The sequence below is a fragment of the Arachis stenosperma genome, chromosome 10 (assembly GCF_014773155.1).
Source record: "Arachis stenosperma cultivar V10309 chromosome 10, arast.V10309.gnm1.PFL2, whole genome shotgun sequence".
Classification (NCBI taxonomy): Eukaryota; Viridiplantae; Streptophyta; class Magnoliopsida; order Fabales; family Fabaceae; genus Arachis; species Arachis stenosperma.
In genome coordinates this window covers 22,891,276-22,906,839 of record NC_080386.1, presented here as the reverse complement: position 1 = coordinate 22,906,839, position 15,564 = coordinate 22,891,276, and the positions used below count along the sequence as shown (strand labels likewise).

At 37.3% G+C, this 15,564-nt stretch overlaps 1 non-coding gene across 1 annotated transcript; it reads left to right on the top strand.

The window, feature by feature from the left end:
* The first annotated feature begins 5,981 nt into the window (after positions 1-5,981).
* Positions 5,982-6,085, top strand: LOC130958747 (small nucleolar RNA R71). The gene has a single exon (XR_009077853.1). It is a non-coding gene; the product is annotated as a small nucleolar RNA R71 (small nucleolar RNA).
* Positions 6,086-15,564: the final 9,479 nt, after the last annotated feature.

Below are 15,564 nucleotides of genomic sequence, written 5' to 3'. Positions count from 1 at the left end.
TCTGAATGGAGCATCATAGGTATTTTCTATGATGGTCTCTCTGAACTATCCAAGATGTCTTTGGATAGCTCTGCTGGAGGATCTCTTCATTTGAAGAAGACGCTTACAGAAGCCCAAGAGCAGATTGAAATGGTTGCAAATAACCAATTCATGTACACTTCTGAAAGGAATCCTGTGAACAATGGGACTAATCAGAAGAAAGGAGTTCTTGAGATTGATGCTCTGAATGCCATTCTGGCTCAGAACAAGATATTGACTCAACAAGTCAATTTGATCTCTCAAAGTCTGTCTGGAATGCAAAATGCACCAAGCAGTACTAAGGATGCTTCATCTGAAGAAGAAGCCTATGATCCTGAGAACCCTTCAATGGAAGAGGTGAATTACCTAGGAGAACCCTATGGAAACACCTATAATTCTTCATGGAGAAATCACCCAAATTTCTCATGGAAGAATCAAGAGAGACCTCAACAAGGTTTCAACAACAATAATGGTGGAAGAAACAGGTTTAGCAATGGCAAGCCTTTTCCATCATCTTCTCAGCAACAGACAGAGAATTCTAAGAAGAACCCCTCTGACTTAGCAACCATAGTCTCTGATCTAATCAAAACCACTCAAAGTTTCATGACTGAAACAAGGTCCTCCATTAGAAACTTGGAGGCACAAGTGGGACAGCTGAGCAAGAAAGTTACTGAACTCCCTCCAAGTACTCTTCCAAGCAATACAGAAGAAAATCCAAAAGGAGAGTGCAAGGCCATCAACTTGGCCGAATTTGGAGAGGAAGGAGAGGAAGTGAACGCCACTGAGGAAGACCTCAGTGGGCGTGCACTGACCTCTACTGAGTTCCCCAATGAGGAACCATGGGAATCTGAGGCTCAAAATGAGACCATAGAGATTCCATTGGACTTACTTCTGCCATTCATGAGCTCTGATGAGTATTCTTCCTCTGAAGAGGATGAGTATGTCACTGAAGAGCAAGTTGCTAAATACCTTGGAGCAATCATGAAGCTAAATGACAAGTTATTTGGAAATGAGGCTTGGGAGAATGAACCTCCTTTGCTCACCAAAGAACTGGATGACTTGTCTAGGCAGAAATTACCTCAAAAGAGACAAGATCCTGGGAAGTTTTCAATACCTTGTACCATAGGCACCATGACCTTCAAGAAGGCTCTGTGTGACTTAGGGTCAAGTGTAAACCTCATGCCTCTCTCTGTAATGGAGAAGCTAGGGATCTTTGAGGTGCAAGCTGCAAGAATCTCATTAGAGATGGCAGACAACTCAAGAAAACAAGCTCATGGACTTGTAGAGGATGTTTTGGTGAAGATTGAAGACCATTACATCCCTGCTGATTTTATAGTCCTAGAGACTGGGAAGTGCATGGATGAAACCATCATCCTTGGCAGACCCTTCCTAGCCACAGCAAAGGCTGTGATTGATGTTGATAGAGGCGAACTGATCATTCAAGTGAATGAAGAATCCTTTGTGTTTAAGGCTCAAGGATATCCCTCTGTCACCATGGAGAGGAAGCATGAAGAGCTTCTCTCAAATCAGAGTCAAACAAAGCCCCCACAGTCAAACTCTAAGTTTGGTGTTGGGAGGCCACAACCAAACTCTAAGTTTGGTGTTGAACCCCCACATTCAAACTCTAAGTTTGGTGTTGGGAGGTTCCAACATTGCTCTGAGAAAATGTGAGGCTCCATGAGAGCCATCTGTCAAGCTACTGACATTAAAGAAGCGCTTGTTGGGAGGCAACCCAATGTTATATTTTATCTATTTCTTTTGTTATTTTATGTTTTTTTGTAGGTTGATGATCATAAGAAGACACAAAATCAATTGAAAAAGCAAAAACAGAATGAAAAACAGGAAGGAAAATAGCACACCCTGGAGGAAGAACTCACTGGCGTTTAAACGGCAGTGAGGCTAGCAGTTGGGCGTTTAACGCCCAGTCTGGCACCATTCTGGGCGTTTAACGCCAGAAAGGGGCACCAGACTGGCGTTAAACGCCAGAAAAGGGCAAGAACCTGGCGTTAAACGCCAGGAATGGGCACCAGCCCGGCGTTTAACGCCAGAAATGGCTCAAAACGTGATTTTGAATGCCATTTGGTGCAGGGATGACTTTTCCTTGACACCACAGGATCTGTGGACCCCACAGGATCCCCACCAACCCCACCACTCTCTCTCTCTTCTTCACCCATTCACCAATCACCTCAACTCCTCTTCCCCAAAAACCCTTCACCTATCAAATCCCTTCTTTCTCTTCACCACTCACATCCATCCTTCATAAAACCCCACCTACCTCACCATTCAAATTCAAACCTAACCTCCACTTCTTCCCCTTTTTGGCCGAACATAAAGCCATTCCCTTCTTCCTCATTTCTTCTTCTTCTACTCTCTTCTTTCTTCTTTTGCTCGAGGACGAGCAAACCTATTAAGTTTGGTGTGGTAAAAGCAGTGCTTTTTGTTTTTCCATAACCATTTATGGCATCCAAGGCCGGAGAAACCTCTAGAAAGAGGAAAGGGAAGGCAAAAGCTTCCACCTCCGAGTCATGGGAGATGGAGAGATTCATCTCAAGGGTGCAACAAGACCACTTCTATGAAGTTGTGGCCATGAAGAAGGGTCAACTTTGATCAAAGGTTGGACCAAGTCCTCACAGACATTTGTGAAGAAGGTGTTCAATGAAAGAGAGATTCAAGAAGGAAGCCGGTTCAACTGAGAAGGCATGACCTCAAGCCCATCACTAAGAAAAGGATGGAGCAAACAAGAGACCCCTCTCATCATGAGATCCCTGAGATACCTCAAGGGATGCACTTTCCTCCACAAGACTATTGGGAGCAAATTAACACCTCCCTAGGAGAATTGAGTTCCAACATGGGACAACTAAGGGTGGAGCACCAAGAACATTCCATCCTCCTCCATGAAATTAGAGAAGATCAAAGAATCATGAGAGAGGAGCAACAAAGACAAGGAAGAGACATTGAGGAGCTCAAACACTCCATAAGACCTTCAAGAGGAAGAACAAGCCGCCATCACTAAGGTGGACCCGTTCTTTAATCTCCTTGTTCTTTATTTTCCTGTTTTTCGAAATTTTCATGCTTATGGTTGTCTATGTTTGTGTCTTATGATCATTAGTGTCTTAGTGTCTATGCCTTAAAGTTATGAATGTCCTATGAATCCATCACCTTTCTTAAATGAAAACTGTTTTTATCACAAAAGAACAAGAAGTACAGGATTTCGAATTCATCTTTAAAACTAGCTTAATTAGTTTGATGTGGTGACAATACTTTTTGTTTTCTGAATGTATGCTTGAACAGTGCATATGTCTTTTGAATTTGTTGTTCATGAATGTTAAAATTGTTGGCTCTTGAGAAAATGATGAAAAAGGAGACATGTTATTGAGGATCTGAAAAATCATAAAAATGATTCTTGAAGCAAGAAAAAGCAGTGAATACAAATAAAAAAAGGGGGAGAAAAAGAAAAAGAAAGAAACAAAGTTGTGATCCAAGGCAAAAAGAGTGTGCTTAAGAACCCTGGACACCTCTAATTGGGGACTCTAGCAAAGCTGAGTCACAATCTGAAAAGGTTCACCCAATTATGTGTCTGTGGCATGTATGTATCCGGTGGTAATACTGGAAGACAGAGTGCTTTGGGCCACGGCCAAGACTCAATAAGTAGCTGTGTTCAAGAATCATCATACTTAACTAGGAGAATCAATAACACTATCTGGATTTTGAGTTCCTAAAGAAGCCAATCATTCTGAATTTCAAAGGATAGAGTGAGATGCCAAAACTGTTCGGAGGCAAAAAGCTACTAGTCCCGCTCATCTAATTTGGAGCTAAGTTTCATTGATAATTTGGAATAAGAACAAGCTGAATTGAATAGAAGAACAATAGTAATTGCATTAATACTCGAGGTACAGCAGAGCTCCACACCTTAATCTATGGTGTGTAGAAACTCCACCGTTGAAAATACATAAGAACAAGGTCTAGGCATGGCCGAATGGCCAGCCTCCCAATAATCTAAGAACTAGACGTCCAAAGATGATCCTAAGATCGAAAATGATCAAGAGATTGAAAATACAATAGTAAGAGGTCCTATTTATAGGGAACTAGTAGCTTAAGAATTACAAAGATGAGTAAAAGACATAAAAATCCACTTTCGGGCCCACTTGGTGTGTGTTTGGGCTGAGCATTGAAGCATTTTCATGTAGAGACTCTTCTTGGAGTTAAACGCCAGCTTTTGTGCCATTTTGGGCGTTTAACTCCCATTCTTGTGCCAGTTCCGGCGTTAAACGCTGGGCAGTTTTGAGCTGATTTGGAACGCCGATTTGGGCCATCCAATCTCAGGCAAAGTATAAACTATTATACATTGCTAGAAAGCCCAGGATGTCTACTTTCCAACGCCGTTGAGAGCGCGCCAATTGGGCTTTTGTAGCTCCAGAAAATTTACTTCGAGTGCAGGGAGGTCAGAATCCAACAGCATCTGCAGTCCTTTTAGTCTCTGAATCAGATTTTTGCTCAGGTCCCTCAATTTCAGCCAGAAAATACCTAAAATCACAGAAAAACACACAAACTCATAGTAAAGTCCAGAAAAGTGAATTTTAACTAAAAACTAATAAAAATATACTAAAAACTAACTAAAACATACTAAAAACATACTAAAAACAATGCCAAAAAGCGTACAAATTATCCGCTCATCACTTGTCTTACTGACTTGTCTGCCAATTGTAATGAGAATAAGGCAGGCTGTACCTCAATGATCCCTAGTTTCTCCATTACAGAGAGTGACATAAGATTTATGCCTGACCCCAGGTCACACAGAGCTTTTTCAAAGGTCATGGTGCCTGTGGTACAGGGTATTAAGAATTTCCCAAGATCTTGTTTCTTTTGAGGTAGAGTTTGCTGAACCCATGTATCTAGTTCACTAATGAGCAAGGGAGGTTCACCTTCCCAAGTCTCATTACCAAATAACTTGGCATTCAGCTTCATGATGGCTCCTAGATATTGAGCAACTTGCTCTCCAGTCATATCTTCATCCTCTTCTGAGGAAGAATAGTCTTCAGAGCTCATGAATGGCAGAAGGAGATTTGATGGAATCTCTATGGTCTCTATATGAGCCTCAGATTCCTTTAGGTCCTCAATAGGGAACTCCTTCTTGTTTGAGGGACGTCCCAGGAAGTCTTCCTCACTAGGATTTTCGTCCTACTCTTCCCTTGTGCATTCGGCCATATTGATTACATCAATGGCCTTGCACTCTCCCTTTGGATTCTCTTCTGTATTGCTTGGGAGGATACTGGGAGGAGTTTCAATGATTTTCTTACTCAGCTGGCCCACTTGTGCCTCCAAATTTCTGATGGAGGACCTTGTTTCACTCATAAAACTTAAAGTGGCCTTAGACAGAGACTAAATTTGCTAAATTAGAGGGGCTCTGCTCAGAATTCTCTGTCTGTTGCTGAGAAGATGATGGAAAAGGCTTGTTATTGCTTAGCCTGTTTCTTCCACCATTATTAAAGCCTTGTTGAGGCTTTTGTTGATCCTTCCATGAGAAATTTGGATGATTTCTCCATGATGAATTATAGGTGTTCCCATAAGGTTCACCCATGTAATTTACCTCTGCCATTGCAGGGTTTTCAAGATCATAAGCTTCTTCAGAAGCTGCCTCTTTAGTACTGTTGGATGCATTTTGCCATCCATTCAGACTTTGAGAGATCATGTTGACTTGCTGAGTCAACACTTTGTTCTGAGCCAATATGGCATTCAGAACATCAATTTCAAGAACTTCCTTCCTCTGAGGCGTCCAACTATTCACGGAATTCCTCTCAGAAGTGTACATGAATTGGTTATTTGCAACCATGTCAATAAGTTCTTGAGCTTCTTCAGGCGTTTTCTTTAAGTGAATGGATCCACCTGCAGAATGGTCCAGTGACATTTTAGAGAACTCAAACAGACCATAATAGAATATGTCTAATATGGTCCATTCTGAAAACATGTCAGAAGGACACTTTTTGGTCATCTTCTTGTATCTTTCCCAAGCTTCATAGAGGGATTCACCATCTTTTTGCTTGAATGTCTGAACATCCACTCTAAGCTTGCTCAACTTTTGAGGAGGAAAGAATTTATCCAAGAAGGCCGTGACCAGCTTATCCCAGGAGTCCAGGCTATCTTTAGGTTGTGAGTCCAACCATGTTCTAGCTCTGTCTCTTACAGCAAAAGGGAAAAGCATGAGCTTGTAGACTTCAGGATCTACTCCATTCGTCTTTACAGTCTCACAAATCTGCAAGAACTCAGTTAAAAACTGGTAAGGATCTTCAGATGGAAGTCCATAAAACTTGCAGTTCTGTTGCATTATAGCAACTAATTGAGGTTTCAGCTCAAAATTGTTTGCTCCAATGGCCGGAATGGAGATGCTTCTTCCATCAAATTTGGAAGTTGGTTTAGTGAAATCACTAAGCATCCTCCTTGCATTATTGTTGTTGGGTTCGGCTGCCATCTCCTTTTCTTGTTCGAAAATTTCAGAAAGGTTGTCTCTGAATTGTTGTAATTTAGCTTCTCTTAATTTCCTCTTCAGAGTCCTTTCAGGTTCAGGATCAGCTTCAACAAGAATGCCTTTTTCCTTGTTCCTGCTCATATAGGGAAGAAGAGAACAAGAAAAGAAAGAGGAATCCTCTATGTCACAGTATAGAGATTCCTTTATGTTAGTAGAAGAAGAAAGGGAATAGGAGTGAAGAAGAATGAATAGGTAGGGGCAGTTATTTGAGATGAAGAGAGGTGAAGAGAAGTGTTAGTAAATAAATAAATAAATAGAAGAAGGGGAGAGGGAAGAAGTTTCGAAAATAAATTTGAAAAGAAGTTAAATGATTTTCGAAAATAAAAGATAAGATAGAATTAAAATTAAAACAATTAATTAATTAAAAAGAATTTTTGAAAAAGGGATGAGATATTTTCAAAAATTAGAGAGGGAAAAGTAGTTAGGTGGTTTTGAAAAAGATAAGAAACAAACAAAAAGTCAAACAGTTAGTTGAAAAAGATATTAAAATCAAATTTGAAAAGATAAGAAGATAAGAAGTTAGATAAGATATTTTGAAATTAAATTTTTTAAAAAAAAGATAAAATTTTGAAAAAGATATGATATAAAAGATAAGATAAGATAGATTTAATTTTTAAAATTAAAATTAATTACTTAACTAACAAGAAATTAAAATATAAGATTTTAGAATTTAAAGATTGAACCTTTCTTAACAAGAAAGTAACAAACTTCAAATTTTTGAATCAATCATATTAATTGTTAGCATAATTTTCGAAAATTTGAAATAAAGTTAAGAAAAAGATTTTTGAAAAATAATTTTCAAAATTTTTGAAAAAAATAGAAAAAATGAAAAAGATATGATTTTTGAAAAAGATTTTGAAAAGATAAGATTTTTAAAATTGAAAATTTGACTTGACTTACAAGAAATAACTAATTTTAAAATTTTTTGACTAAGTCAACTCAAATTTTCGAAATTTTGGAGAGAAATAAGGAAAAGATATTTTTTTGATTTTTTGAATTTTTAATTATGAGAGAGAAAAATACAAAAGTGACCCAAAACATGAAAATTTTGGATCAAAACACAAGATGCATGCAAGAACACTATGAATGTCAAGATGAACACCAAGAACACTTGAAGATCATGATGAACATCAAGAACATATTTTTGAAAAATTTTTAATGCAAAGAAAACATGCAAGACACCAAACTTAGAAATCTTTAATGCATGGACATTATGAATGCAAAAATGCATATGAAAAATAATAAAAGACACAAAACAAAAAATCATCAAGATCAAACAAGAAGACTTACCAAGAACAACTTGAAGATCATGAAGAATACTATGAATGCATGGAATTTTCGAAAAACTAATGCATAAATTTTAAAAATATGCAATTGACACCAAACTTAAAAATTGACTCAAGACTCAAACAAGAACACAATATTTTTGGTTTTTATGATTTTATAATTTTTTTGTATTTTTATTATTATTTTTTTCAAAAATATTCTTTAGAAAAACGAAAATAAAGAAAAAATTTTTGAAAGATTTTTGAAAACTTTTTGAAAAGAAAATTACCTAATCCGAGCAACAAGATGAACCGTCAGTTGTTCATACTCGAACAATCCCCGGCAACGGCGCCAAAAACTTGGTGGACGAAATTGTGATCATCAATAATGGCTCCAATGACTTGGTAGCTTTCACACGTAAATTACACTTAGTCACAACTCCGCACAACTAACCAGCAAGTGTACTGGGTCGTCCAAGTAATACCTTACGTGAGTAAGGGTCGATCCCACAGAGATTGTTGGTATGAAGCAAGCTATGGTCATCTTGTAAATCTCAGTCAGGCGGATAATAATTGATTATGGGAAATATAAAGAGATACTTACTTAAATAATAAAGGATAGAAATACTTATGTAAATTAATGGTGGGAATTTCAGATAAGCGTATGGAGATGCTTGTCCCTGTTGAATCTCTGCTTTCCTACTGCTTTCATCCAGTCCTTCTTACTCCTTTCCATGGCAAGCTGTATGTAGGGCATCACTGTTGTCAATGGCTACATCCCATCCTCTCAGTGAAAATGGTCCAAATGCTGTAACAGCACGGCTAATCATCTGTCGGTTCTCAATCAGGTTGGAATAGAATCCCGTGATTCTTTTGCGTCTATCACTAACGCCCAGCCTTCAGAAGTTTGAAGCTCGTCACAGTCATTCAATCCTGGAATCCTACTCGGAATACCACAGACAAGGTTAGACTTTCCAGATTCCCATGAATGCCGCCATCAGTTCTAGCTTATACCACGAAGATTCTGATCAAGGAATCCAAGAGATATGCGCCCGGCCTAAGGTAGAACGGAAGTGGTTGTCAGTCACGCACGTTCATAGGTGAGAATGATGATGAGTGTCACGGATCATCACATTCATCAAGTTGAAGTGCAACGAATATCTTAGAACAGGAATAAATCGAATTGAATAGAAAATAATAGTAATTGCATTGAAACTTGAGGTACAGTAGAGCTCACACCCTTAATCTATGGTGTGTAGAAACTCCACCGTTGAAAATACATAAGTGAAAGGTCCAGGCATTGAATAATTGTTGATTGTTAGATGAAAAAAAATCTTGGAAAATATTATTAGAACTTCATTTTGATATTTGAATTGGTAGGATTCATGAATCATCATACTACTTAGTCCTACTTGTTCATATACATTCTTGGATATTGATTTACTTTTAACCAAGTAGGTATAAGCATTGTGCATTTAGTTGTATACATATAGTTTATTTGCATTGAATAAATGTTCATACCCCTTTTCTTTTCTTTCTTGGTTTAGCATGAGGATATGCTTAGTTTAAGAGTGTGGAGGTTTGATAAACCCCAATTTTGTGGTTTATCTTGTGTTGAATTTAGGGAATTTTATCAACTTTTCTCACATTTATTCAATGAAATAGCATGGTTTTGTGAATTTCTCCTAATTTGTGCTTAAAAGTAAAAACATGCTTTTTAGGCCCAATAAATCGCTAATTTTAATTCACTTTAATTCCATTCGAGGCCTTGATATGTTTGTTAAGTGATTTTAGGATTAGAAAGCAAAGATTGGGTTGAAGGAATGAAGAAAAAGCAAGCAAAAATGGAGAATTCATGAAGAAATAAGGATTTGCTGAACTCAAGGCCACGCGCACGCGTCACCCACGCGAACGCGTGAAGAGGGATTTTGCCAGTGACTGATAAACCACTATTTTATGGTCTATCTTGTGTTCAATTGAGTGATTTTTATCAAGTCTTTGCACACTTATTCATACTAATTGCATGTTTTACATTTTCCTTCCTAATTCTGTGCTATGATTGAAAATATGTTTCTCTGGTCTTAATTTTGCTATGTTTAATCCTCTCTTATTACCATTCGATGCCTTGATATGTGTGTTAAGTGATTTCAGAGATTATAGGGCAGGAATGGCTTAGAGGAGGGAAAAGAAGCATGCAAAAGTGTAAGGAATACAAGAAATTGAAGGAACTGCAAAGTTGTCAACCTGACCCTCTCGCACTAAATCGATCATAATTTGAGCTATAGATGTCCAAATGAGACGGTTCAAGTTGCGTTGGAAAACTAACGTCCGGGGCTTCGAAATGATATATAATTTTCTATAGTGGCCATACAGCTAGGCGACGCGAATGCATGCTCCACGAGAACGCGTCGTAGTGACGAAAATCAGCGTGGCAGATTTCGCAATCAGCGATTTCTGGGCTGTTTTTGACCCAGTTTTTGGCCTAGAAAATACAGATTAGAGGCTATAAAGTGGGGGAATCCATTAATTCATCATCATTCATTCATAATTCACATTCAATGTTCCTTTACATTGGTTTCTCTTCTATTTTTATTTATTCTATTACTTGATTTATGAATTCTCATGTTTAATTTGATTTTCTATTTATTGCAATTTGAGGTATTTCATATTTATGATTTTAATTTAGCTTTTTACACCCTTTGGTCTTGGTTGAGTAATTAGTAACACTTGAGTTGTCAAACTCAGTTGTTGATTGAAATTGAAATTCTTTGCTGATTAATTTGTACTCCAATAACTCTAGTCTTTCCATAGGAATTGACTAGGACTTGAGGATCAAATTAATTTGTCCGCTTTACTTTCCTTTATTTAGTAAGGCCTAACTAAAATGGGAGCAGCGTCCAATTCTCATCACACCTGATAAGGATAACTAGGATAGGACTTCAATTTCTTATACCTTGCCAAGAGTTTTCTTAATTATTAATTTATTTTTCTTGTCATTTAAATTACTTGTTCCTTATTTCAAAAACCCAAAATAAAATATATCTTTTTCCATAACCAATAATAAATCATACTTCCCTGCAATTTCTTGAGAAGACGACCCGAGATTTGAATACTTCAGTTATAAATTTTATTAGGTTTTGTTACTTGTGACAACCAAAACTTTTGTACGAAAGGATTCTCTGTTGGTTTAGAAACTATACTTACAACGCGATTATATTTGTGAAATTCTTTACCGATAGAAAGTCCGATCGTCGAAAATGGCGCCGTTGCCGGGAAATTGCAAATGTGTGCCTTATTATTGGTTATTGTAAATATTTTTCTTGTTTGTTTTCTTTGCTTTGATCTAAAAATTCTAAGTTTGGTGTCATTTTATTGTTTTTCTCTTTCCTCATTAATTTCAAAAATATCTTTTCTCTTTACTTTAATTGATTTTTTTTTCAAAAATTACAAAAAAAAATTCAGATTTTTATTTTAAAATTTTTATCTTATTTTATCTTAGTTTTAAATTTCAAAATTCAAATCTTTTTCAAAAATCATATCTCAAAATCTTATCTTATCTTATTTCAAAAATCAAATTTCAAATTTCAATATTTAAACTCCAAAATTCAAAATTCAAATTTCAAAATTTAAATTTAAAATTTTTAAAATCAAACCTTTTCAAAATTTAAACTTTTTCAAATTTTTATCTTATATTGTTGTTAGTATTTCTAGTTTTAGGAGTTTATTTTTATTAATTTTTATTAGTTTTTATTTCCTTTAGCTACCATGAACTCTCACAACTTTGGCTATGAGTCTGGTTACAATTATGTTGCAGGGAGAGGAGATTACAATGAGAACATGCATCAAGGATTGAAGAATCAAAGGTGGGAGGAGCCACAGGGATTTGATCAACCCTCTTGGCAACAGCCTCCGCCAATATACTATGACCAAGAGCCATTCCAAGAAGCATATCAAGATAATGGCTATGGTGAGCGCTCTTTTGATTATCAACAACCATCACCATACGCCTATGAACCCCCTCCTTAACATAGCTTTGAACCACCATACTCACAAGCTCCTTACCACCAAACACCCCCATATGACCCTAATCCATATCCACCGTACCAACCACACTATGAGCCGAACGAACCATACATAGAACCACCCCAATTCCAAAACAATTACTCTCATGAACCACCACCTCCATATTCATCATCTTCATACCCTTACCAAGAAGAACCACCTTCCTATTATGAACCCTTTCTCCAAAATAATGAACCCTCCTATCCACCCCAACCTCAACTGGATAACAACACTCTTAGTGTTATGCACCAAAGACAAAAGACCATGGAAAACACATTTACCGGCTTGACCTATGCTATACAAGCTCTCGTTTCCCAGATTGGGTCATCGAATATCTCTAATATTCAACCCTCAAACTCTAGTGCACTTCCTTTTCAACCACATAATGATCTTTCCATTCCATCACCATCCTCCATGGAAGAGCACCCACATTCATCAATCCAAGAGCAAGATGATCCCAGCTATGCTATTGACATAGAACAAGAGAGTAGGGATCATCTTCGCGAATTCATACTTCATAAAGAGCTAGAGGAGGCCCTAAAGGTGAAGGTAGTAGAGGCCCTTGAAGTCGAAGGAGTGGTTGAAGAATTAGTGAAGAAAGACATCAATGAAGAGTCTGATTTTGTCTTAGAGCAAGAGGAGGCCCAAAATGTGGAGATAGGAGAGACCATTGAAAATGAAAGAATAATTGAAAGGAGTTGTCATGGAAAGAAAATCATCAAGGATGAGTACGATTTTATATTAAAACAACTGGACAAAGCAGTAATTATTGAAGAGGAAGAAGTGGTTGAAGACTTAGGAGATGCTGAACCTCCATGGGAAAGTCAAGTCATAGAGCCTCCTTCCAAGACGATTGCGTTTGATGTTGAGGAGGGTGTACAACCTCCAAGGCATGTCATGGTTAAAGACTTGGAAGAGGTTGATCAAGAGATGGAGATTCAAGAAGAAGAAGCATAACCTCCCATACCCTTGGAAAGCAGTGAAGATGAGATTGAATTGGAAGAAAACTACCAAGAGAAAGAGGTTAAAATTGAAGAAGCTTACAAGGAGGTGGAAGTTGTCAAAGAAGAGCACAAGGGATTGGAGCTTGCAAGATCATTAGAAACACCTCTCCCAAAGCCATTACCATCCAATACAACATTCAAGTGGGTAAAATTCTTATCCTTAACCTTTACTTTCCCACTTGAATATGGGCTTCTAAAGACGGATGGTCAACTTAGAGCTCTTTGTGGCATTAAGAACAAGAGGAAAATGGTTAGTGGTTGGAGTTGTCAAGCAAGGTTCAACATGGTTGTATGCTCCAAGTTGAAATGCAAGGGTTGGTGTAAAGCTCAATTGAATAGGTCTAGGAAGCTGTTTGGATGCCTTAGTGAGAATTTCAATTGCGTGCCACCCGGATGGAATCATGATGATCTACACAAAAACAGGTGCAAAAGCAAGGTTTGGGACCCCAGAATTCATTCCAACAATCAACACTCTTGGGGCCTTGTCACTTGCTTCAACTTGCTTGAAGGCTTTCTGCGCCTAATTTGGGATCCCAGAGGCCACTGGAATTACAAACATTGGTGGGGATTCAAGGATTAGTACAAGCACAAGCCAGCATGACAAGGAGTTCACCAAATGTCCAACTTAAGGACTTTAACTAAAAGTGCTAGGTGGGAGACAACCCACCATGGTATAATCGTTCTTTCTCAGTCTTAGTTTTATTTTACTTTGTTTTTTTCTCAGTTTTATTTTATCCTATTTTTATTAGTGTTCATTCATCATGTCAACATCTGCATTAGCATTCTGCATTTTGCATATAAAATAAAATAAAAACGCACGTGACTGACGATCGGATTTCCTGATGGTAAAGAATTTTCACAAATATAATCGTGTTGTAAGTATAGCTTCTAAACCAACAGAAAATCCTTTCGTACAAACGGTTGATGAGGGGGGTTCATAAGCGTATGGTGGTGGTTGTTGATAATCAAAAGGGTGCTCATCATAGCCGTTATCTTGGTATGCATCACAGAATGGTTGTTGATAGTCCATTGGAGGTGGTTGTTGCCATGAGGGTTGAACAAATCCTTGTGGCTCCTCCCACCTTTGATTGTTCCATCCTTGGTGCATGTTCTCATTGTAATCTCCTCTTCCTGCAACATAATTGCAACCAAACTCATAGCCAAAGGGGTGAGAGTTCATAGTAGTAGGAAAAAATAGAAACAAAAACTAATAAAAAGAAAATATTTTGAAAAAAGATATGATTTTTGAAAAAAAGATAAGATAAGATTTTGAAAAAGATATGATTTTTGAAAAAAAAGATAAGATAAGATTTTGAAAAAAGATAAGATAAGATTTTGAAAAAAAGATATGATTTTTTTGAAAAAGATTTGAATTTTAAAATTTAAAACTAAGATAAGATAAGATAAAAAAATTTTAAAAAAAATTTGAAATTTTTTTTTTGAAAAATATTTACAATAACCAATAATAAGGCACACGTTTGCAATTCCCCAGCAACGGTGCCATTTTGACGATCGAATTTCCTGATGGTAAAGAATTTTCACAAATATAATCGCGTTGTAAGTATAGCTTCTAAACCAATAGAAAATCCTTTTGTACAAACGTTTGGTTGTCACAAGTAACAAACCCAATAAAAATAATTAACCGAAGTATTCAAACCTCGGGTCGTCTTCTCAAGGAATTGCAGGGAAGTATGATTTATTATTGGTTATGAAAAACAGTGTTTTGGGTTTTGAAAAGGTTTTGAAAAAGAGAAATGGTTTGCAGAAGTTAATAAATCAATAACTAATAAAACTCTTGGCAAGGTATGAAAACTGGAAGTCCTATCCTAGTTATCCTTATCAATGGTGATGAGAATTATACTTTTGCTCCCACTAAGTCAACCTCTAACTATGAAGGTCAGTTAAGTGGACAAATTAATTCAACACCTAAAGTCCTAGTCAACTTTTTAGGAAAGACTAGAGTTATAGGAATCTAAATCAATCAGCAAAGATATTAATTATCGATCACAATGAGTTTGACAACTCAAGAGTTACCAATTAATCAACCAAAGCCAATAGTAAATAATCTAAATTATAAATAAGGAAAAGCAATCAAAAGTCTGAAATATCTCAAATTATATTTAAATAAAGATGTCAATTCTAACATGGGCAAGTTCATAAATTTGATTGAAAAGATAAATAAAAAAGAACATTGAACCTGTAATTGAAGAAGATAAAAATATTCCTAAGTCCTTTAAGAGGAGTCCTAATCCTAATCCTAAGAGAGAGGAGAGAACCTCTCTCTCTAAAAGCTACATCTAAAATGAAAAGTGAATTATGATCTGATATATTGAGTCTCTGCATATTCCCTGACTTTAATCTACGTTTCTGGGCTGAAATCTGGGTCAAAGCGTGGCCCAAAGTCGTCTTCAGGGTATTCTGTAATTTCTGCAGATCGCGCATGTCATGCGTATGCGTCAGCCACGCGTTCGCGTCACTCAGCATTTTTCGTGCAATGCGTGCGCGTCGTCCACGGATTCGCGTCACTCGTGCAGCTTCCAATCTACGCGGTCGCGTCAGGTACGCGAGCGCGTCACTATGTTTTCCTCCATTTCGCGCGGTCGCGTGAGCCATGCGCCCGCATCGCTTCTCGCTGGACATCTCCTCAATTTCTTGTGTTCCTTCCATTTTTGCAAACTTCCTTTCCATTCTC